This window comes from Camellia sinensis, unplaced genomic scaffold (genome assembly GCF_055761805.1).
Source record: "Camellia sinensis isolate YWXY unplaced genomic scaffold, ASM5576180v1 Unanchor6, whole genome shotgun sequence".
Lineage (NCBI taxonomy): Eukaryota > Viridiplantae > Streptophyta > Magnoliopsida > Ericales > Theaceae > Camellia > Camellia sinensis.
This window is the reverse complement of record NW_028129474.1, coordinates 12,112,063-12,135,558: the sequence shown is the minus strand read 5'-3', so window position 1 is coordinate 12,135,558 and position 23,496 is coordinate 12,112,063. Positions and strand designations below refer to the sequence as shown.

General features: G+C 45.0%; 1 pseudogene; it reads right to left on the bottom strand.

Moving 5' to 3' along the window:
• Positions 1-907: 907 nt before the first annotated feature.
• The window catches only part of LOC145818260 (pleiotropic drug resistance protein 3-like), a 91,929-nt pseudogene continuing 69,340 nt past the window's right edge, over positions 908-23,496 (bottom strand).

The following is a 23,496-nucleotide window of genomic DNA, read 5'->3' as shown; positions in this document are numbered from 1 at the left end:
TTCAAACACAGGATTTATAGTCATACCTTCCTCGTATCTTTCTTGGAGTGTGAGAGGTCTATAAAATGATATAGGTTCATTTACATTTTCATGCTATTGAGGGGCCACAGGAGGTATGAATTGTGCTTTTACCTGAGTCTCTTCCCCAACCCTTCTTGATTGGCTGGGCTTGATGTTGGCCTTCTCAAACAAAGCCAGCAAGTCATCTGTCATCACTTGGTTCTCATATGCAGACATGGAGCCAATTGCTTGCTGAGTGTGCAGTAAAAGAGCCCTTCTTAGATCAACAGGAGGGCAACTAGATTGGCCAGTTTTGGCCACATTTTGGACATTTCCTTGACCTATTTTCTGCCTGGCCACTGAATGGCCATCAGCTAGGTTGTCTTACACTCTTTTGAGCCCACCATCCAACTCTTCTCCATCTTCAACCCTTTTCTCAGGGTCTTCAAAGACTTCGTGTTGTTTCTTCCTAGCCATCACTCCAAATTAGATAGGTCCCACTGAACATGCCAAAATATGTTAGCAAAAATCTGGTTTGGGTCAAATCGACAGAAGTGATTCGACGGAACAACCAAAGTTTTACAAACAATAATAAATCAAGCAATTGTGGTTTGATGTCCTATGCCTTGACGGTTTCAAGGACTTCTTTGAAGGTTGTAATATGAAGAAACAAGTGTGAATAAATTGAAATTCGATTGAAGAACAAAAAAACTTGCCACTTAATTACAAGAATTAAATTTCAAGTTCAATGTGCACCACAATCGACAAAAGAAAACTTAGCCACAGAGGTTGAACAACAGAAAAACTCCTAAGTACAAAAGCTATTGTTAATTAAGTTATGCTACTCCTAATTCCACATGCGTTGTGAATGTTGTTGAAGATCTTCTTTACTTCAAATTTCCAGCCTTTATGCTGCTGGACTTGCTACTTCTCTACTGCTACGTGTCCCACTATGGAGCAAGTTACCTCCACTTCTTGTATAACTGCCCATGACCTCCATAACCGCTGGTAACTGTTTCTTTGCTGCAGCATTCTCTTTCCCTTGCAAACAAGACACGTACCCTACATCACTTGCATGCCTAACTTCATGGCTTGACACCTGGGCCACATTTGGCCACATCCCACTGCACTATAAGATGGATCGACAAGAGAAACTGCGTTTGCCACACCTGCTCCTTTAACTATTTCGCTTTTGTCACCTGCTCTGCATTCTGGGACCCACATCCCACTATAAACTCGTGCTCTTCCCCCCTAGCATCCACTAGATCAGCTCTATATATTTTGTTATGCTTATTCGACAGAGAAAAATCAATTTTAGTGCTAACAATAGGATAAAAGTAGAAATCTCTTTGCTTATATAAGACATCACGTTTAGAAAAAGTCATAGACAATTCTGCAATTCCGTTGAACACAAGTCTAGTGAGGGCATAAAACAGAGAACCCATGTAGTAATTTGAATGGACCATATCAATGTTCATCTGTGTACGTATGAAAACTATCATTGTTATTAGTGCAACAACGACAAGCTGCATGAACAAAACATCCAGATGAGTAGAACCCTGTTAAGTTCTTAGGCCATAAAAAAACAACACAACTTCTGTGAAACCATGGACACAGACAAACTACCACTTACCTGTGTAGATTTGAATACATGAGCAAATGAGTTACACTTCATAAGATGCCACTCTCTAGCCATGCATGCTTTGAATAATTCCCATTTCCCTAAAGAATAAATGTTAAATGACAAAGTACTCTTGTAAAACTCAGTTTACTAAAAGGCTAAGAGAGTTCTTCTAGCTTCTGTCCCGCATGAAATTTCTTGAATATATTTCCAAACTCTTCAACAGAAACATAACTGTAAGATTGGTCTTTATGATACCAGTACTGTGCTTGATCCTTTATGGAAATTACTTTCACAAAAGTAGAATTTTGTGGGTGACATCAAAACAGATTAACTACATCGGACATGTTATTAGATATATTAAATAGTTACGCATACTTCTTGGAGGAAGTCTGTAATGCCTTTCCTTGGTGGGCACTTGAAACCATAATGCTCAAAGAACACTACAACATTATCACGAGGTCCTTGATATGCAATCTTTCTTTTTGCCATCAAGATGATTTCATCAAAGAGGCCAAATGTCTCGGGCGCTGGTTGAAGAAGTGATAACATAATGGTGGATCCTGTGATGTGTGTCAACCGTTGAAGGCAAGTAATAATCTGGAAGGTGGTTGAACTATAACTATCTAATCTAGTTGATATCTCATCCATGAGAAGAACTTTTGCTGGACTAATTATCATTTCCCCTAGCAGATGAAAACATTTAAGAGAAAATTGTTGTGATGAAATCAAAGATCGACATGTCCTTTGGAATTAAGTCCTAGTCCTACCTAAAGTTATCTCCATAGGTTTCAGCAATCAGATATTTTCATATTTTTTTACGGATTATTATTAAACAACTACCTTTTGTGTATTTAAATTATTATTCAGGTGCCAAAAATTTAAACATGGAATTAATATCAGTGCCTGTTTAGCCAACCTGTTGTTAGCCTTTTCTTTGGTCCACTCGATATTCCTCTTTTCATTGCATCTCCCACAATTTATCAGCACAAATATCTTGCCCGAGGATCTGGATAACCATAACATGGTAGAAGCATAGTAGTTGATAAACAAGGATTAGGAAGTGGTTAGTGATTCTTCATCTTTTTTGTGTGTGAAGAGAATTACCTTCAGAATATAGTTGGTTTGAAGACTTCATTTTTAATCCTTTCATAGCAGTTGCCTGTTAGTACAGTTTAGTTTAAGTATAGTTCGCACAAATATATGGACAAAGCTGCAACTGCTTTTTCTTTTCTTTTCTTTTCTTTTTTTCTTTTTTTCCTTTTTCTTTTCCCGATGTAATAGAGAATAGAGTTTTGCTGAGCTGGTTTTTGAGGATTATTTACCTTCATATACATGTCTATGTCTGATTCTCGGATAATTCCAGCTTGCTTCTCCCTTGTGCTAACTTCTATCATGATTTCTTCAACAACAAATACATTTGTCATCCGATCAATCTAATAACATAAGGATAAGTGAATTGTGTAGAACAAAGCCTACCTCCTCTACTTCCAATGCCCTGACAACATGCTGAGAAGTCAAGTGTTTCCCTCCCAGTCATTTCAAAAATGTGCAAGTCATATTGGCTTACATAAGTAGATGTTTTCTGAGGAATAAACTCATTCAACTTGTAACCATTGTAGGAGATGTCTCATGTGACCTAGAATGAAAATTATGTGAGGACATTGATCAACAATTTAATTTTGATGTTTGACTATTCAAGAAACATAACTTAGCTATTGTAACTCTTTAAACCAATGGCAATGCACTATTTGGGTTTCTAAAATTTTATACAAACTGTTCATTATATATCATTTATTTGACAGGGAAGGAACAGAAAACCTTGAGGTTTAGGTCTAGTTTCTCAGCAACCGCCTGTAACAAAGTAGTTTTCCCACAACTTGGTGGCCCAAGTAATAGCGTCATCCTACCAAAAAAGGTAAGTGACTACTTATTGTATTAGCAAAAAGCTATTACTCCTATCCTCATATAACTTACTATGCATAGATGCAAAGTTTCACAAAAAACAACTTTAGGATAAACCTTGAAGGCTTGATAATGCCTTGGACATCTTGAAGAATTTTGATATTGTTGGCGTGAGATTCAAGCCCAATAACTTGTTTAACATTATACATCTTGTTAGCTTTAGGTATAATAAATATACCAAAAAGTTAGCTTAGAGTGGAAGCTTGCCATGAGTAAATTTAATAGATACTGTGGGTGCTGATTTTCGACCGCACAACCAAACAGGGAACTCAGCTGGAGAGCACCGGCAGAATAGATTAAGCCCGAACAACCTGTCACAGAAAGATAAGAATCCGGCGGTGGTTCGTCCACTCAGGGGCACTCCTACGATCAAGTTAGTAATCAAATATCTCTCAAAGATAGCAAATTGTGCTTAACTCACAAGAAAGAACTTACTACTCACAGTATATCACACATACTTGAGACCCATGGGGGTGCCCAGTTTTTATTGCCAACACTGACTTGATCCCTGTAGAAGCCTCACTTCAGTGGACTCAGGCTCAATGCTCATCTTGGACTCTCAACTAGATAGGGATAAACTCCCTAAGAGTTTTATCTTTATCTAGACTAAGATCCTTCCCTATTCTAGGACTCTTGCCCCTTATCTACTTATCTTAGATTTCGATATCTCCGTAGATAACCTCAGCCTAGCCGAGATCACCTCGGCATCATGACCAGGCCACGTGGAAACCCAGCTAACACTTCAGTGTCACTTTGGCCACGTGTTGTCATTTACAAAATATGTCGCCAAAACTGCCCTCTTGGTTCTATTACTTCTGCAACCTAAGGTAATGGAACCTACATCGCTTGTTCATATATTATGTCGGCTAAAATTCATTCTTCCCTTTGACTGAGGTTATGGCTTGTCGGTTTCAAGTACCCAGTACTCAACTGTCCATCTTTATCAAGGATTAAGAACCAAGAGTCAAGTTCTTTGAGCATCTCTACCGAGATCACTCCTCTAGGCGAGGTTTTTGCTTCATTAATCAAGAACTCCAAGAGTTTTGACTGCGTATGAGCTGTCATGCACGGTCTTTTCAACCGTTTCCTCCACGTGTCACGCCCTTACTGGTTCGTACCAGTCACACGTCATTAAGTCAAGTTGTTCTGTCTCATGCTGCCTGACAGACACGTCATCCAAGGCCTATTCATTTCATTTTGCTGCCTTTTCTGTTTTGACAAAACTCTTTCCTCTCTCTCTCTTCATCTCTTCACCTTTGTAAAATCGATTTCCCTCAACTTTCAAAATTTCCCTCTAAAGATTTCCCAAACTGCCATTTTCATACCTTTGAAGTTCTACAACTGCCTCTTCTGTCATCGCCGGCACATCTTTCATCATTTGACTCTGATCCTTTGAGTCGTCTGACTCCGACGTACCTCACTCCGGTGTCACCTTCTTTGGCTCCAATTGGTAAGTCCTTGATTTCTATTCGTACCTCTGTTCATAATTTCGAATAACTTGTACTATTTTTAGCCATATGGTTTTTCACTGTGTCTGTTTACATGCCCCATATGTCGCCATTGAATTTATTTTATGTTTTTCGTCTATTCTCATATTCTGGTTATCATTAAGTCATTTCTGGTTTCTTGAATCTTCGCTACGCTTTAAATCTCGTGCTTGTCTGTGATTCGTGCTATTCAATTTATCCTTGTGTCTATACACACTGTTCGTGGTTCTTGCACACACATACGTAGTGTTAATAAATTTGATACTTTAACAATTTGCCACTGCTCTTGACTTTTGCACATCTGCACACACCTACTCAATGTTTCTTGAATTCCTGTTGCTTTCTTGATTATGAATCATGTTCTTCTTTTTGTTTTTCTAGCTTATTTCTAGATCTTGTCCTTGTAACTTTGTTTTCGTGCTTAGTTCTTAGGTTTGGGATTTGCCCAAAAATCAAATACTTAGGAAAAATTGAGACAAATTCCCCTTAGATCTGCAAAAACCCTAACTCCAGTACCAGTTTAGGGTTTAGCCGAGGTCTTTAACCCCATACCAATCATTCTTTTCTGAAATCTTGTACCAGTCTTCATTTAAGCCGACACCATGGTTATGTTTAGGTGGAGGGTAGACACCCTAGAAAAACTTGAGTACTTTAGGAGAGAGTTCTCTATCCCAGCCAATGTTCAGATCAGGTTAGCTGGGGAAGAGGACTCTATTATCCCTGATGGAGACTCCATGCCCTTCCCCGTTGTTGCATTCATTGAGTGTGGACTTCGGTTTCCTTTAGACATTATCTTTAGGGAAGTCCTCCACTACTGTAAACTTAACCCTATACAGCTAGCTTTCAATTCCTATAGGGTTATCAATGGTATAATCGCCCTAGCCCATCGAGAAAAAGCTAAGATAACATTAGCCGACATCCAATTCTATTATATTATGTGTGGCCTAAAGTCTTAAAAAGGCTATATTTATTAGCTTAAGCCCATATCCACTGCCTTCAAAATCATAGCCGACTTCCTAAACTCCAACAAGGGTGCTGGAGATGATTACCTGATCGTCTCGGGCAACTGGGAGTTTGCTCCTAATGATGATCTTCATCTCATCCCTCTGCGCTAATCAGTGTTTAAAGAGGGGGATGGTAAGAACTGAGTCACCCTCTTAATCCTATTTCTGCCAGGACTTGTCAGCTCATATATCTGTTTTTGAATGTTTTTCTTCTTGTTCTCTTTTGCAACTCTTCCCCAGCCAGCAAAGGATTTCTGACAAACTTTCTTCCCTAGCCCCGATCTAAAAAGGCATCTAGGTTTGGATGTTGATAAGCACAAAGCCCCTTTGCTACTTAATTATATCCTGACCTACAAGTCCGTTTTGCCCGACGTTCCTTGCCAAAGTAAGACTCCCGCATCAGTAGCAACTCCAACAGTCGCTTCATCACCAAGGCCAGACCAGGCCTCTTCATCAAACCTAGTAGAGCAGCCCTCTACTTCTGCTCTAACTCAACTAATCCCACCATCTCAGCGCCCACGCCGACGTCGAGCTCTACCAAATGTCCCTGCCGGCAGAACTAGAAATAGAAGACGCCGAGGTCTTGACTTCTCGAAGACCAACTGTAGACGTCCCCCGAACGCCCCGGGAGGGTTAGCTCCCGTTCTATTCATTTGGGGTCACTACAGCTCGGACTCTTGAATGTCACGGTTCCTAATCTGAACCAAAGAATCCAAATCCGGCAAATCGTTTTGAGAAACTGATTTTTGAAAAAGTAGTGCCAAACATGGACTGCTTTGCCAGATACAGAGTCGCCACCTAAATATTTTATTTTGGGAAATTTAGGAAACCCTGACTCGATGCCAAAAGGCCACGTGTCCGTCATCACCAAAGTTGCCTCGGCTCGGGAACTTGGGTACGATTGGGGAAGGTCACTTCGTGAGCACCCCCGCTCGCCCGGTCATAGACCGGCCTCTACTAACCATGATATCAATTTTTGAAAACATTGTGAGTTCTTAATCCGGTTATTAGCCTAGGTTACTATGTGATGCTCACAGCATACAAGTATAGACTGGATCGCCTGAATTGGAACAAAACATTTCATGCTTGTTTTTGAAAATGGTTTGCTACCCGCAGGTAGGCTTGAAACATTTGATGATTTATTCCAATTCAGATAACTCAACCTTCACCCACAGGCATTCAGGCAGTTATATCAGATAAGCAAATAGCCTCATGGTAAACATGTTATTCATGGCAGCACTCACACGCATGCAAGGATGCTAAAGCATAAAAACTTACTGAGTACTCCAAGCCAAAATAGACACTTATTAGAAATCATGCATGAATCATAAGTATACAGAAATGTCTAATGCAACACATGCAAAATGCAACTATAGCAGGCTCGGCTATTCTAAGATGGTATATGAAATGCTACAACTACCATGTATTCAACTTGGAATTGAAAGTACGATGCAGTTAGTATGATGCGCCGAGCCCGGTGCATGCAAAACAGATGAATGATGCAAACATGCTGTCATACTGTATGCTAATTGAAATATGCCCTAATCTAACCATCAAAAGCGGATAAATAAAAGGGAGAAAGACGTGGGGTTGGAAGACATACATCACACTCACGCACACTTATTACAGTTGTGCCCTCACTCGGAGGGTCCGAATAAATATACAGTCCAAATATTACAGTCCCAAATAAAAGAATATTACAGTCCAAAATATTACAAAATCTTAATTAATTAAAGAATTAACTAAGAAAGCAAATAAAACTGGCATGCAAGCCAGGGACTGCCTTGCTTCTGATGGATGATGCATGTCCGGGTTGTCTTGCGCGGAAATCCACCGGAATGCCCCAATTAGCCTCTGTTTACACCTGTTCTTGAAATGCGTGCCAAGTCCCAAAAAGTTGCTGATTCTGCTTTTTGCTGCAACAGAGAGCAGGAAAGGGGCATAGCAATGTATTTGCACAGATATATGCATGTCTCGATCCTCGTGCCACCAATCACGCATACCGAGGCATGATGGCCGAGGAGTCGAAATGCACAACTCAATATAGGATGAATGCACATGAAAATACAGCTAAAACCTAACTCCATCATGGATAATCCGGAGTGTCGGTGATTGGGGGAATTGAGACACATTCCGTCACTCGGAGTACGAAATGTATCTCGTTTCCCGTGCCCGAGCTAACTCCTATTCCGAACACGATGCAATATGCATGATATGGATGAAATGCGACTAAGATACAATCCTAACATACACAATGCTATGGAATGACATGCCTCGAAATACGTGCACACGGGCGCGCAAACCGAGAAAATGGCAGGATGCTATGAAAATGAGGTACCTCGAAATGCGTGCACACGGGCACGCAAACCGAGGCAATGATATGTGTCTCGAAATGCATGCACACGGGCACGCAAACCGAGGTCAAAATGCGTGCACACGGGCACGCAAACCGAGGCGATGATAAAATATGATGTAATGACATGAAAATGACAAATGGGCTTATACCAATATGAGTGAGCCTCAGCCACACTCACATAGGATGCCGGCGAATAAAAATGGAGTGCCTCGAAATGCGTGCACACGGGCACGCAAACCGAGGCGATGACAAAATGCGATGAAATGACATGGAAATGACAAATGGGCTTATACCCACATGAGTGAGCCTCAGCCACACTCACATAGGATGCCGGCGGGTAAAAATGGAGTGCCTCGAAATGCGTGCACACGGGCACGCAAACCGAGGCGATGACAAAATGCGATGAAATGACATGGAAATGACAAATGGGCTTATACCCACATGAGTGAGCCTCAGCCACACTCACATAGGATGCCGGCGGGTAAAAATGGAGTGTCTCGAAATGCGTGCACACGGGCACGCAAACCGAGGCGATGACAAAATGCGATGAAATGACATGGAATGGATGGAAATCATTCTAACAGGATTTCAGCAACAAAATATGGGGGAAAACAGTCCCGAAATGAAGCGAAATGATACCAAATGCATGGAATTGTCCCGAAATGCAACATTAGGCACCCGAAATGGCCTATAACTATGCCAAACATGCACAATATGGACATGCAATGCAAAGACAGAAGCTAGACAGTCCCAAAAGATGCACTTTCACAGTTATAAACATGGCCAAACAGCAAGCATAAGTAGGAGAAAAATAGCATGCAAGAATAGGGGCCAAAAGAGGGGTAATGAAGCAAGTGGTATAAGCAAAACCCAAACTGAAAAATTTCCTTCTACAACACTGAAGATGGACCAAAAATATGAACATTTACAGTATATGGAAGCCTCAAAATCAATATAAAAATATGCTAAAAATGTGATGCAAAACAAGGCTCAAAAGGTGCTATAACATGAAGTATACAAAATAATCACCAAACAGAAAAAAAGTGTTAATGAAACATGAAGTATAGGCCAAAATAAGGCCACTTTCAGTTCGGACCAAGGTCCAAAAACAGAAGCAAATGGGGCTGCCAATTTATGCAAAAATGGGGCCAAATAAGGGATATAACTACAAGTGACACATGGAAGCACCAAACAATGTTGAGCCCTTCTTCAATGTTGAAGAGGGGCTCAAAATAAGCCTTATATCAGTTTACAACATGCTCAAAAACAGATTGCTCATGGGCCAAAAATAGCATACAAGATTGTGACATATAAGAGGATCAATGAAGCAAGTGTGTCATGGAGGGCTCAAACAGGGTTGAGCCCTTAATGAAAAGTGAAGATGAGCTCAAAAGAGGGCCCTTTTCAGTTAGGGACGGAGCTTGAAACATAAAGCAAGTGGGGCTTGCAAATAGATCAAGAAAAAGGGTCAAAAGGGTAAAAGTGTTACTTACCCTTGAAGACTCAAACTTTTGTTGCTTCTTGGATGAATTTGCAGCTTCTTTGACCTTTGAGAAACCTTCCTTGTTGCTGGAAATGAGGTGGTGGTGGTAGAGCTTGGTGGTGTAGAAGGAATGATGGTTAGGGACTTAGGGTTTTTCAAAGAATTGAGAAGGATGGAGATGGAGTTGTGTATGGAGACTTGAAGGAGAGTTTTTCTAACCCTTGTAAGTGAGGCCACCAGCTGGTTATAAGGGTTCAAAAGGGGGTGTAAAGGTGGGGGAAAAGGAGAGCAAAATTTCCCCACAAAATATCCCCCGGGTAAAGATCTTTTCTGGGGGATATTGCCCCACAGCTATAAAGTGCACAGTGTAAGGAACACGGCCGGCCTATTACTTTTGCTCCAGGTGGCCGGCCGGCCACACCCCCTAGCCGACCGGCTAGGGGTCAAAAGGTTCAATCATATTTTCTGGCCGGCCAGCAACTGGTGAGGTACTCCTATGTGTGTACAACACAACCATGTGGTTAAAAGTCCAAGAAAGTGGGTCCAAGGGGTTCAACATTAGCTCGGAAAGAGGGGTTCAAAAGGGTCAAGTTGAATTACTGGCCGGCCATGAACTTTTAGGGTCCTCTCATGTGTGTACATCACAGATATGTGGTTCAAAGTTCAAGAAAAAAGGTCCAAGGGGTTCAATATTAACCCGGAAGGAGGGGGTCAAAAGGGTCAAGTTGAATTACCGGCCGGCCATGAACTTTTAGGGTCCTCTCATGTGTGTACATCACAGATATGTGGTTGAAAGTTGGCAACACTAACCCTAGGGTGTTCAACATTAGCCCGGAAGTTGGAAAAACGGGCGCCGGGAGGCTCCGGAGGAGAGATAACTGGTTGCTGCAACAATTGCTGGCCTCCCACCCTTCAGTGACCTCCCTGGTGATAAAACAGAGGTACCTGCCAAAAATGAACGAAAACCGTTGCAAAACGAAAGCTCGGGGACCAAAACACGCAGTTTGGGGTCCCGAAAATGGGCTGTTAAGCACCGAAAGTGGCATTCGGCCACGAAGTGGGCTTCTCAGCCCTCAGTGTCCCTCAAAAGGGAGAAAATAAGATGTATGCCAAAAATTAGAGCAATAGGAGATGATTAAGCGGTCCCGAACCGAGGTACACGGCCTGACGGCTCCGAAAACCGGAAACCGGACTCCGAAATGGGCAAAATGGCCTATGGCCACAAAATGTAGCCTACGGCCACTGAGAGATGGTCTACAGGACCTCTCCCTCCCCTTAGGAAAAGAAACAGAGAAAACCGAGTCTGGTTCACAAACCGAGACAAGGCACCGAAGAGGGTTCGGAAGTTTGGGGGCAGGGCTCACGGCCGCGACTCTGAGACTTCTGAACGAGCACGTTATGCAATATCACCAAGCGCTCAATCGGTGACGTCTGAGTCTTAAGGTCGGTCAAAAATGGGGTGTCTACAGTTGCCCCTCTTTGACAGAACTCGGAAGTCACAAGTGACGGGAGTGAATGTCAAAGCCCAGAGACGACTCATTTTTGACAAGGCCGAAGACTTAGACAAACAGACAGGATAAACAGAGATGCGCCCGCAGGCATGCCCGCAGGCAGGGGGCAAAATGCAAATGATATGCAAGAAGCCGAACATAACTCAATGATCATGCAAATGCAGCAAGCTGTAATGAAGCAAGTATTCGCGAATAGATGCAACAGTTTTAAGCAAGAATGCAAAGTAACAACTACATTTCATGCAGTTAAGAATGCGGAGGATTATTCAATCCCCGCCACGTCTCACACGGAGAAGATACGATACCTGCGGGATTCGTCTGGTCGCACCAGCCTCAATTGAACCGTACATACAATATCGTGCCTGCAAAAGAGAGAAATTGCAACAAGTACAATATGCTAACAACATATATTTAATGTCATTCCGAAAGTTCGACACACGCAGTGCCGGCAAGTGTATGCATCGCAATGCAAGAATAGAACATGCATGACAACGCATGCTCAAACATGGAGGTATGCCAATATCAAGAAATGTACATGACAAGGCAAGTATGCTCATGAGAATGCAAGTTAATGTGACACGAGCAGGAATCAAGGTGTCCGTTTGTCATGAAACAACGAGTACGGAAACGCGTGTTTCAGCGAAGGCAACTCAATTGCGGCCTCCGTTTCGCTTCCCTGAAAGGTTACAACTCATTCAAAAAGGATACACTTTGACTTCGATGAGTGATGATGAGATACATGTGTCAGAACTTGAAGCTGAAGTCCCGACGGAGCAATTTCGCGATCGGAAGTGTACTTTTCTTGAACTTTTTCAGGTCCCGGGAACTCCGATCTTCCTCAAAATTTGCAGAGAGCTAGGTGAGCAGGTGGGGAACATGGCCGGCCGTTTATCTTCCCAAGGGGAGGTGGCCAACTGGTTTCCAATAAAGTAGATAGCTGGCCGGCCATTTCTGCAAAAAGCAGATAGCTGGCCGGCTAGAAATAGGGGCCGGCCGGCCATGTGCTTTATCCGGGGGTATTTTGGTCTTTTTCCCTCCTTTTTGCATGCTTCTTCAACCAAGGCTTGAGGCCTATAAAAGGCAGCCGAGGCCCCTTCCTTTTCTTGCCTTCTACAACACTTTCCTCTCCAGATCTGAGTTTCACGCGCGTTTTCCAACGCCCCGCGCAAATTGTTTCCGCAAAAACACTCAGTTTCAAACACTTTGAAGCGATTAAATTCCGGCTTCGGAGCTTCTTTTTGCATTTTCGCCACTTGAGGTAAGTTTATCTCAATATTTGGAATATTTTCTTGGGAATTGACTTTTGTTGACTTTTCATTTCCCGAGAGTTGACTTTTGTTGACTTTTTCCAATTTTGGCCCATTTTGCTCATTTCTGCTCCCTTTTACAGATTCTTTGAAAATGGCGGGCAATGCTCCCCACGGCGGAGGTTTTCCAGGTGCCGGAGATGATTTCGATCCCATGACTCTACCCCCGAGGACCCGACCTTTCATTCCCGGGAGGTACCGTCCGCCAGCACACGTTCTTCCGCGCGCTGTCTTCCGTCACTTTACCAGTTTTGACGAGCGAGCACCCGGGGATCTGCTTCTCAGAGAGCCGGAGCAGCATCTCTCTCACGAGGCCCGAGAGGTATTTACCTCATCTTCTGTATTTTACATTTCGCACCTTTGCCATGCTTGAACATGCAGTTTAGCTTATGACATAGTACTTTGCTTGCATCTTGAACATGTAATTTCAACATTCAAATTTCTGAACACTCGGCTCATTAATTAATTGCGAACACACAGCCCACATTAGAACACACGACTCAAACACTGATTTGTCGAACACACAGCCCGAATTCGAAAGTGAACACACAGCCCACACTTCAAATTTTCTGAACACGCAGCCCAGATTAGATAGTGAACACGCAGCCCACACTAGTTGAAATTTTGAACACGCAGCCCAAACTTCAAATTTTCTGAACACGCAGCCCAGATTAATAGTGAACACGTAGCCCACAATTTAACTGAAAGTTGAACACGCAGCCCAAACTTCAAATTTTCTGAACACTCAGCCCAGATAGATAGTGAACACGCAGCCCACATTTTAACTGAAAGTTGAACACGCAGCCCAAACTTCAAATTTTCTGAACACGCAGGCCAGATAGATAGTGAACACGCAGCCCACATTTTAACTGAAAGTTGAACACGCAGCCCAAACTTCAAATTTTCTGAACACGCAGCCCAGATAGATAGTGAACACGCAGCCCACAATTTAACTGAAAGTTGAACACGCAGCCCAAACTTCAAATTTTCTGAACACGCAGCCCAGATAGATAGTGAACACGCAGCCCACAATTTAACTGAAAGTTGAACACGCAGCCCAAACTTCAAATTTTCTGAACACGCAGCCCAAATAGATAGTGAACACGCAGCCCACATTTTAACTGAAAGTTGAACACGCAGCCCAAACTTCAAATTTTCTGAACACGCAGCCCAGATAGATAGTGAACACGCAGCCCACATTTTAACTGAAAGTTGAACACGCAGCCCAAACTTCAAACTTTCTGAACATGCAGCCCAGATAGATAGTGAACACGCAGCCCACATTTAACCGAAAGTTGAACACGCAGCCCAAACTTCAAATTTTCTGAACACGCAGCCCAGATAGATAGTGAACACGCAGCCCACATTTTAACCGAAAGTTGAACACGCAGCCCAAACTTCAAATTTTCTGAACACGCAGCCCAGATAGATAGTGAACACGCAGCCCACATTTTAACTGAATTTGCATGTAGCTTATTTCACTTCATCGGCATACAGCCCATTTCATCTCATTGGCACACAGCCCATTTCATTTCATTGGCACACAACCCATTTCATTTCATTGGCACACAGCCCATTTCATTTCATTATTGACACATGTATTCATTCTGAATGCAGGTTGGTTCCCGCAGTGTGCGAGGATATGGTTCTACCATCGCGCGGGATTGGTATGCCGAGCTCCCGGAGGCCGTCCGAGATTTGGTAGATTTGGCAGGATTCGGACCCTTCTGCGTCGGGTTGTCACGTTGTCCTGCCAGGAGGACGCTGATGGCAGCCCTGGTAGAGAGATGGTGGGACACCACCAATTCCTTTCATTTCTCTGCTACCGGGGATATGACCATGACCCCTTTTGACTTCGCTGTATTGACCGGCTTAGACGTCGGAGGTTGGTCCATCCCCTACGATGAGGATATGGGCGAGTGGGAGGCCGCCTGGATGCATCTATTGGGGGCTCACCCACCTGTTGATAGGGTCTCTGGGAGAGTCCGATACACTTGGTTTTCTTCCCATTTCCGGCGGGCGGAGATGGTGCCTGAGACTCCCGAGGAGACGGAGCAGTATGCCCGTGGTTTCCTGATGTTCCTCTTCGGGACTACCCTGTTCGCCGACAGAGGAAACACCGTTGGGCTATACCTGTTGAGCGCTCTGGTTGACCTATCACAGGTCCATCGATATGACTGGGGTGGCGCCAGCCTGGCTACCCTTTACTTTTATATGAGCGCGACCTCCCGCGGGCGGGGCGATTTACTTGGCGGCTACTGGAGAGCCTGGGAGGTACTTTCTGTCCCCTTGATTTATATTTCTACTTCTCATTACTTGTACATTGCACACACACAGCGCACTTTTACAGTCTGCATTTTGCTCTCAGCATTTCGTACTTACATTCTGCATTGCTTTTCTCAGCTATGGGTCTATGTATACTTCCCATCATTAGCCCCAGAGCTGGAGGTGGTAGGGATTCCCATGACCCCATATTCATTGGTGTTCGAGGGCCCACACCGGCCGAGGCCTCGAGAGACCCTCCTTCGCCTGCAACAGTACTTCGACACTGTGCGACATTCAGAGGTACTTCAGAACTTTCAGTTCTTTTCATTTTCATCTTTGATTTGCTCTGTATATTCTCGATTTTTGATTGGTTTATGCATTCATCATCCGCAGATTACATGGCAGCCCTGGGTGTCCCTGGGTGACGACCTCCGACTTCAGTATACCGAAGCGTCGGGCATTTCCCAGTATAGGGTCCTGCTTGAAGGGCCGGTTGGCAGGGCATGGTTCCTGGGGGAACGCTTTCTGCGCCAGGTATGGGGGTATCTTTCTCAGGATATTCCCGCAGTACCCCCAGCCAGTATGCGGACTGCTGACAGGCTCTCTTACTCAGAGGTAGTCGGCGCCATGCTGGGCAGTGATGCTTTACTATACATTGAGGAGGGGGACTACGCCACTTACCGTCATATATATTTGATGCCTCCATTGACGGAAGCTCGTATCCCGATGATGAGGCCTGCCGGTATGTCATCCTCGGGCCAGGCTCGGGCTCGGGCTGCAGACGCCCCTTCTACTAGCAGGGCCGGTACATCTAGAGGTGGGAGTAGACCGGTTCCTCCAGCTCCGTCGGTTCATCCTCATCCCGGATGGCCAGATATGCCTACTGAGTTGATGGCGTGGCAGTATGGGGCTAGCTCTCCGACTCCGATTCCACTAGAGCCTCCGATGCCCAGTGATTGATACGCCATTGATCCGGACTCACCGCCGGTATGCTCCACTTCTTTTCATTCATCATTCAGATGTTTAGACACTCTTCTGTTCACTGATGATTATGAGCTCATTTTTGCAGCCATCGCGAGGGTATATGGAGGAGGTGGTTGGACTGGTGGCCACACTCGAGGGCATGGTCCTGCGTAGGGAGGCACAGTTGTCTGTCGCGGGCATTCAGGTACCCTTCAGTTTTCTGGCATTTATCATACTTCTGATGACATGCTGATTTCTACTGCATCGATAGACTACTTGTGTAGAGCACATCTGACACACACCCCACTTGGACACTGTATTTATATGCACCCACTTCATGTAGCCTTTGCTTGTATTTACATCTGATGTATATATTTGGACTGATGCATTTGAACTGAACTCTTTGTTTTCAGATGCCTTCATGGTCCGGTCAGCCGCAGACCAGGCCACCTGGGCCTCCTTGGAGAGCTGGGCCATCTGGGCCTTTCCATGGAGTTGGGTCATCTCGGCCTTCCCGAGGAGCCGGGCCATCTAGGCCTTTTCAAGGAGCTCGAGGGGGGCCTGTCCGCAGACGCAGGGCTCATGTTGTGGAGGTGGAGCCTGATGAGGAGGAGGAGGATGCTGAGGAGGAGGAGGAGGCTACCGACCATCAGTCAGAGACATCTGCTGAGGAGGGAGGCTCCGGTTTTGGCTCGGGGAATAGAGGCGAGGCTGAAGGGGATCCTGAGGATGACAGCTCCGACTTAGATGGTGGTGCGGAGATTGTCCCGCAAAAGAGGATGAGGCGTGCTTCTCGTTCCCGCTCCCGAGGACTTTGATGTTGCTATTTCCTGCTTTATTTTTCTTTTTGCTAGTAGTTTGTAGCACTTTGCACATTGCTAGGCAGTTTTATTTTTTGTAAAACTTGTACCTTTGTTTGTTGTAAAGCATGATGAAATGAAATAGCTTTTGAAAAGGTGTTTGTATTTTAAACTTTTAGCATCGCATCGCATCAATTTATTTTGCACAAAAATGAAATTGAATGGAAATGCGCATTGTGTAATCACCAAGTCAGGTAGTGAACCGACGCAACAAACTAAGCAACTCAACTTACTAAGATATAACAGAATCTTTAGCAAGTTTACAACTCGATAAGCAAAAATGCAACAACGTAAATAAACAAGACTTTAACAAAGATTGCTTAAACAGAGAGCAATGACTCAAAAACACAAAACACGTCCGCTCGACAAACAACTCGATAAGCAAAATGCAACAACTCGATAAACAAAACTCAACAACAACAAAGTGTACTTCTGACGATCTGGGCACCGGAACGCATCCGAAACGGAGGCCTTTGACTCTCCCGTTGCATGGAAATGCTTGGAACTCTCCCTCGAAGGGTAAAACAGGGTCAAGGAGATACACTGCAGCATTGCCGGCCATCCCTGGGAGCCGGCCGGCCATTCTTGTGGAGAGAGACAGCTGGCCGGCCATTTCTGCAAAAAGTAAATGGCTGGCCAGCCAGAAAAGGTGGCCGGCCGGCCACTCAGTCCTGCAGCCTCCAGATTTTTGACACGTGTCCCCGTGAATAGTGTTTTTCCTTCTATAAAAGCCTCAACTTCGGGAACATTCATTTCAATCTTAGTTTTAGACAAAGATGGAGGCGTTTCTCGCAGAAAATGTCACATCTTGGATCTCTTCTCTAGATGGCTCGGAAAAGTTGAATTTCCGGGGTTTCGGCTTGAATGCACTATTCACGCTGAGCCGTACTTCGCTACAACTTCCTTTTCTCCATGCCGCGGCAAGGTTCTGGAATCTAGTGACGCACGTTTTTAGCTTCGGCGGCCAAGAGGTATGTCCCACTTTCGAAGATTTTCAGGTTTTGATGGAGTCTGAATGGTCTGAAGTGATCTTGCCCCAGCTCCGTTTTGGCCATGCTCAGGCTTTAGGGCGGATGTGTGGGCTCACGGCGCATGACGCTCGATCTCTGATCTGCAGTGGGGAGCTGGACATTCTCGGCTTGATCCATCGTTTTTCCGACGCCGGTGACCGCAGCAACCATTATTGGCAGGGTTTCCGGCAACACGCCCTCTGCTTATGTTTGTTGTCTCACTTTCTGCTTTCCTCGGGCTTTGGCGGGGCTAGCATTTGTCTGATTGAAGTCGCCCAAGGTTTGAGAGAAGGAAAGAGCTGTATTGCCATGACCTTGGCCGAAACACTGATGGGCTTAGATTCTGTCTATCGCCGGGAGGCGACTAGGTTTGCTGGGAGTCCACTGCTGCTGCAGGTAATGTTTCCCACCCGACCTTACATATATATTTGCTCACATCACTCGACCCTCAGGCTCGGTTTTTTTCTCACAAAACCCTTGTCTTACTTTTCTCTCATCGTACATCTCTCTGTTCTTTATTCTCTCATTTTCCATCCCTCCCCTAGGTATGGTTAATGGACAAGTTGCAGGTTGTGGACTCTTGCCCGGCCTATTCAGCTCGAGGCTACTTCTTTCGGCAGCGCCTAGTCAATGCTCTTGACGAAAGGTGGTGGTTCGATTGGATGTGCAATTTGCCCGCAGACGGCATTGCTTGGCGTTGTCCTTGGCTCAACCTCACGGCAATGAGCTATAGTATGTCTCGGCTGATTGGGATCCAATTGGTTGGTCTAACCCACTGCGTATTCTATTTTCCGTTCCGGTTCCTGCGTCAGTTTGGTCATGATCAGACCTGCCCACCGGAGGGGATTGAGTACCCAGCTGCTTTTTCGGTCCGGGGTGCACAGCTTGCCCGATATGCTACGGCATGGAGGACTAGAGAGCTCCTGGCCCCTGCTTCAACTTTCAGTTGCACTTTGTCCGATGAGTGCTTGGATTGGCTCAATGAAGAGGCACAGGTCGGGCCTAGCTTGGCATCAGATGCTCCGTCCAGCTCTGGGAGGGGACGCAGAGATACTTGATTCAACTATGTCCCAAATTTATTGCTTATTTAGCATTTTCAAGTTTTCTTTATGAATGTACTAAAAAAGCAACCTCGATTGTAATGCAAGAGCAGGAGAACTCAGTTTTGAAATCAATGAAATTGAAAGTTATGGTACTGAAAATTTTCCGCTTTTGGTCCAAAAATGGTCTTAGTCGTAAAAAGATTAATTTGAACAAAGTCAACTTTTATTAAAACTTTTCAAAACTATTTTCGATGTGGATCAGAATTGGACACGCCGAAAATCTGTCACTGAAATGCACAACCCCAGATCCCCGCAACTGGAAAGTTGCCCCTAGTCTGAAGAACAATGCGACACTTCATAGCAACGGAAAGTTGCCCCTAGTCTGAGTAACTTTGCACCGTCGCGGCAACAGAAAGTTGCCCCTAGTCTGAACAGCACTGTACCGGAGATCGCGATAAATGCTGATGGATAAAGATGACTGAGATGATCAAGATGGACAAAGTTGATCGGGGAAAAGTTTATGGCTGAACTTCAAGATGAAGTTGCCTACGTATCCCAAAGATGGGAATCAAGCCTTACGTAGTTCAGGCTGAGGTTCACTCGAGTATTTTCACTCTCCTTTTGCGCTCTAACTTTTGCCAAGGCCGCTCTTTGCGGGTTTTCAACCTTGCGAGCTCAGTTTTTATATTTTCTAATTTTTTGTGCTCTGACTTTTGCCTAGGTCGCCCTTTCGGGTTTTCGGCCTAGCGAGCCTCTCAAGGATAGTATTTCTTCAACTTGTCCATATTGATCGGTTGTGAGAACTCCAAGCCATCTAGATCCATCAGAACCACAGCTCCACCTGACCAGATAGCTTTGATGATGTAAGGACCAGTCCAATTAGGTTTGAACTTGCCCCTTGGGTCGTGGATGGGAGCTCGGTTATCTTTGAGCACCAAATCTCCCTCTTTCAGATTCCTGGACTTAACCTTTTTGTTGAAAGCCCGGGCAATTCTGCGTTGATAGCCTTGGATGTGGTACAGTGCTTTCAGTCTTCTTTCATCAAAGAGCATGAGTTCTTCGAATCTGCTTTGCTGCCAATCTGCCTCGGCTATCTGGCATTCAGCCAACACTCGTAACGACGGAACCTCAATCTCAATGGGTAGAACGGCCTCCATTCCATAGACCAATGAATATGGAGTTGCTCCAGTAGAAGTTCTGATTGAAGTTCTGTAGCCCCACAGAGCAAATGGCAGCTTGTCTGGCCAATCCCGATAAGTTCCCACCATCTTCTGCAGTATATGCTTGATATTCTTGTTGGCGGCCTCCACCGCTCCGTTGGTCTGCGGCCGGTATGTAGATGACTTATGGAAAGCCACATTGTATTTCTCCAACAAGTCTACCACTTCTTTCTTGAAGTGGGAACCATTATCTGAAATTATTTCGTTTGGCACCCCGTAGCGACAGATGATGTTGTTCCTGATGAACTTTGCGACATGCGACGCTTTCAACACCGCGTATGATTGGGCCTCAACCCACTTTGTGAAATAATCTATCGCTACTAGGATAAACTCATGCCCGTTTGACCCCTTCGGGGTAACAGCTCCGATCACATCAATTCCCCAGACTGAAAAAGGCCATGGAGAAGTCATGTTGTACAGTTTTGACGGCGGGATGTTCATGCGATTTGCATGGATTTGACACTTGTGGCATCGCCGAACAAAACTAATACAATCCTCCTCCATGGTTGACCAGTAGTAGCCCTGCCTGAGGATCTTTCTGGCCAGCATTACTCCATTCATGTGTACGCCGCACTCCCCCCCATGGATGGCTTCCATCAGGCGTTTTGACTCTTCAGCTTCTACACAGAGCTTATGCATTCCCAAATGACCCCTTTTGTACAGCTTTCCCCCACAGATAATGAACTGAGCAGCCATTCTTCTGACAGCCCTCTTATCTTTGGCATTTGCCCCTAGTGGATATGTCTCCTTTTCCAAGAAGTTCCAGATGTCGTAATACCAGGGGTTACCGTCTTGAACCTCATCTATGGCGGAAATCGACTCGTATGCCGGCACGAACTTCTGATCAATAATGACTGGACGCATCCGGACTCCGGACGGGATGTCTATCATAGAAGATAGAGTTGCTAGTGAATCTGCAAACCTGTTGTTCTCTCTTACGAGGTGGGTGAAATTTAGCTTCTCAAACCGAGGAATTAGCAGATCCAAGGTTTGGTGGTAGATTATCATCCTTTCCTCCTTGACTTTCCAATCTCCTTTTGCTTGAGACACAACAAGGTTCGAGTCCCCAATGACGTCCAACCGTCTTGCCCCTAGTTCCAGGGCTGCTTCCAGGCCAGCAATACATGCCTCATACTCTGCCTCATTGTTGGAAACTTTGAACCGGAGCTTGAATGCCAAAGGGATACGGGAATCATCAGGCGCTATCAGCAACACCCCTATCCCATACCCATACTAGTTTGACGCTCCGTCAAAGTACATTGTCCAAGTTTCATCTTCGACGTGTAGAATAGCTTCATCTGGGAATAGATACTCAACCGCTTCATCCCCTTCAACCGGGTGGTCGGCAAGGAACTCCGCTACCGCTCTGCCTTTTACCGACTTGCGCGTTATATACTTCAAATCAAATTCGGAGAGCAACAGCAGCCAACGAGCTAGCCTACCCGTAAGTGCTGGTTTCTCGAAGAGATATTTGATGGGATCCAAACGCGAAACCAACATTACAGAGTGGGCTAACAGGTAGTGCCGCAGCTTCCTGGTTGCCCATACCAAGGCCAAACAAGCCTTCTCCAGCGGTGTATAGCGGGTCTCGTAATCCAGCATCTTTTTGCTCAGATAGTAGATGGCTCTTTCCACTTTGTCTTCTGACTCCTGCGCGAGCATGCAGCCCATGGTAGTCTCAGTTACCGAAAGGTACAGTATCAACGGTCTCCCCGGCTCTGGCGGTGACAACACGGGTGGGTTCTGTAGATACTCTTTGATCTGCTCAAAAGCTGCTTGACATCGGCCGTCCCATTGGAATTTCTTTCCTTTCTTCAGGAGACCAAAAAGTGGTTCACAAGTCAAGGTTAATTTAGAAATAAACCGTCTTATGAATTGCACTTTACCCAGAAAGCCTCGCACCTCCTTTTCAGTCCTTGGTGGTGGCATTTCTAAGATGGCCTTGATTTTGGAAGGGTCGACCTCGATGCCCCTTTGTGTAATCAGAAACCCTAGCATCTTCCCTGCTGTAACACCAAACGTGCATTTCTGGGGATTCAGTCACAGCCGAAACTCTTTGATCCTTTGAAAGAATTTTTGTAAGGCGGTGTAGTGGCCCTCTCTATCTTTGGACTTGACAATCATGTCGTCCACATACACCTTGACCTCCTTATGGATCATATCATGCAATATTGTAGTTGTTGCCCGTTGATACGTAGCTCCAGCATTTTTCAACCCGAATGGCATCACTCGATAACAATATGTCCCCCACGGGGTAGTGAACGCAGTCTTCTCCCGGTCTTCGGGTGCCATTACTATCTGATTATAGCCTGAGAAACCATCCATAAACGAAAGCAAGGCGTGTCCTGCCGTGAAATCCACCAATTCGTCAATGTGTGGCAAGGGAAAGTCGTCCTTCGGACTGGCCCTGTTCAAATCTCTGAAGTCTACACAGACCCGAATTCTGTCGTCCTTCTTTGGCACCGGAACTATGTTGGCCAACCAAGTTGGATATTCAGATACCAGCAGGAACCCTGCGTCAATTTGCTTGGTGACCTCTTCCTTAATTTTGAGGGCCCAGTCCGGGCGAATCCTTCTGAGTTTCTGTTTGACAGGGCGGGCCTCGGGATCAAGAGGGATCCGGTGCTGTACAATCTCAGGATCGATTCCAGGCATGTCTTCGTAGGACCACGCGAAAACATCTTTGAAATCTTTTAATAAAGCGACTAAGCGCTCGCGCTCCTCTGAAGACAACGTGGACCCGATCTGGACCAGCCGCGGGTGCTTCTCAGTACCAACATTCACAGTAGTGATTTCATCCATTAAAGGTTTAACAAATCTCTCCTGCTCTTGATTAATTAATCGTTGCAAAACTGGGGGAATTTCTTCCTCGCTGTTTTCATCAAAATTTTGAAAATCCTGATTTAAGCAATAAATCAAAGGCACAGAAAAATACTCGGAAACCACATCCACATCATTCTCATTAAATATTTCCAAGCCGTCAGATTCCTCTGTTACAACAGACTCAAAAGAAAATGAAAAAGACGACCTAGACAGGACTGTGGTATCCGGGTTATCACCCCCAGGAATACCGGACTCAGACTCAGTCGAGCTGGAATCTGATTCTGACGCACAAGATTCGGTAGAATCAGATTCCGGCTCACTACCTGACCCGGAACTGCTAGATAAAAAGCCTTCTTCATATTGCCAGATGAGAGAAGGTGCGATAGATGCATCCAAGATCGGCGCTGGAAAGCCCGCAGCTATTTCATCTCCAATCACAGAAACCGAAGAGTTATCCCCCAAGCACTCTTGGCCGATCGGAGGATCTGATAGTAGACTCGCCAGTGCTACCCCCATTTCAAGCTCTGTGCTCTCAGGATCCACTGTTTCACATTGCTCAACCTCAGTTGGTGGGTCTG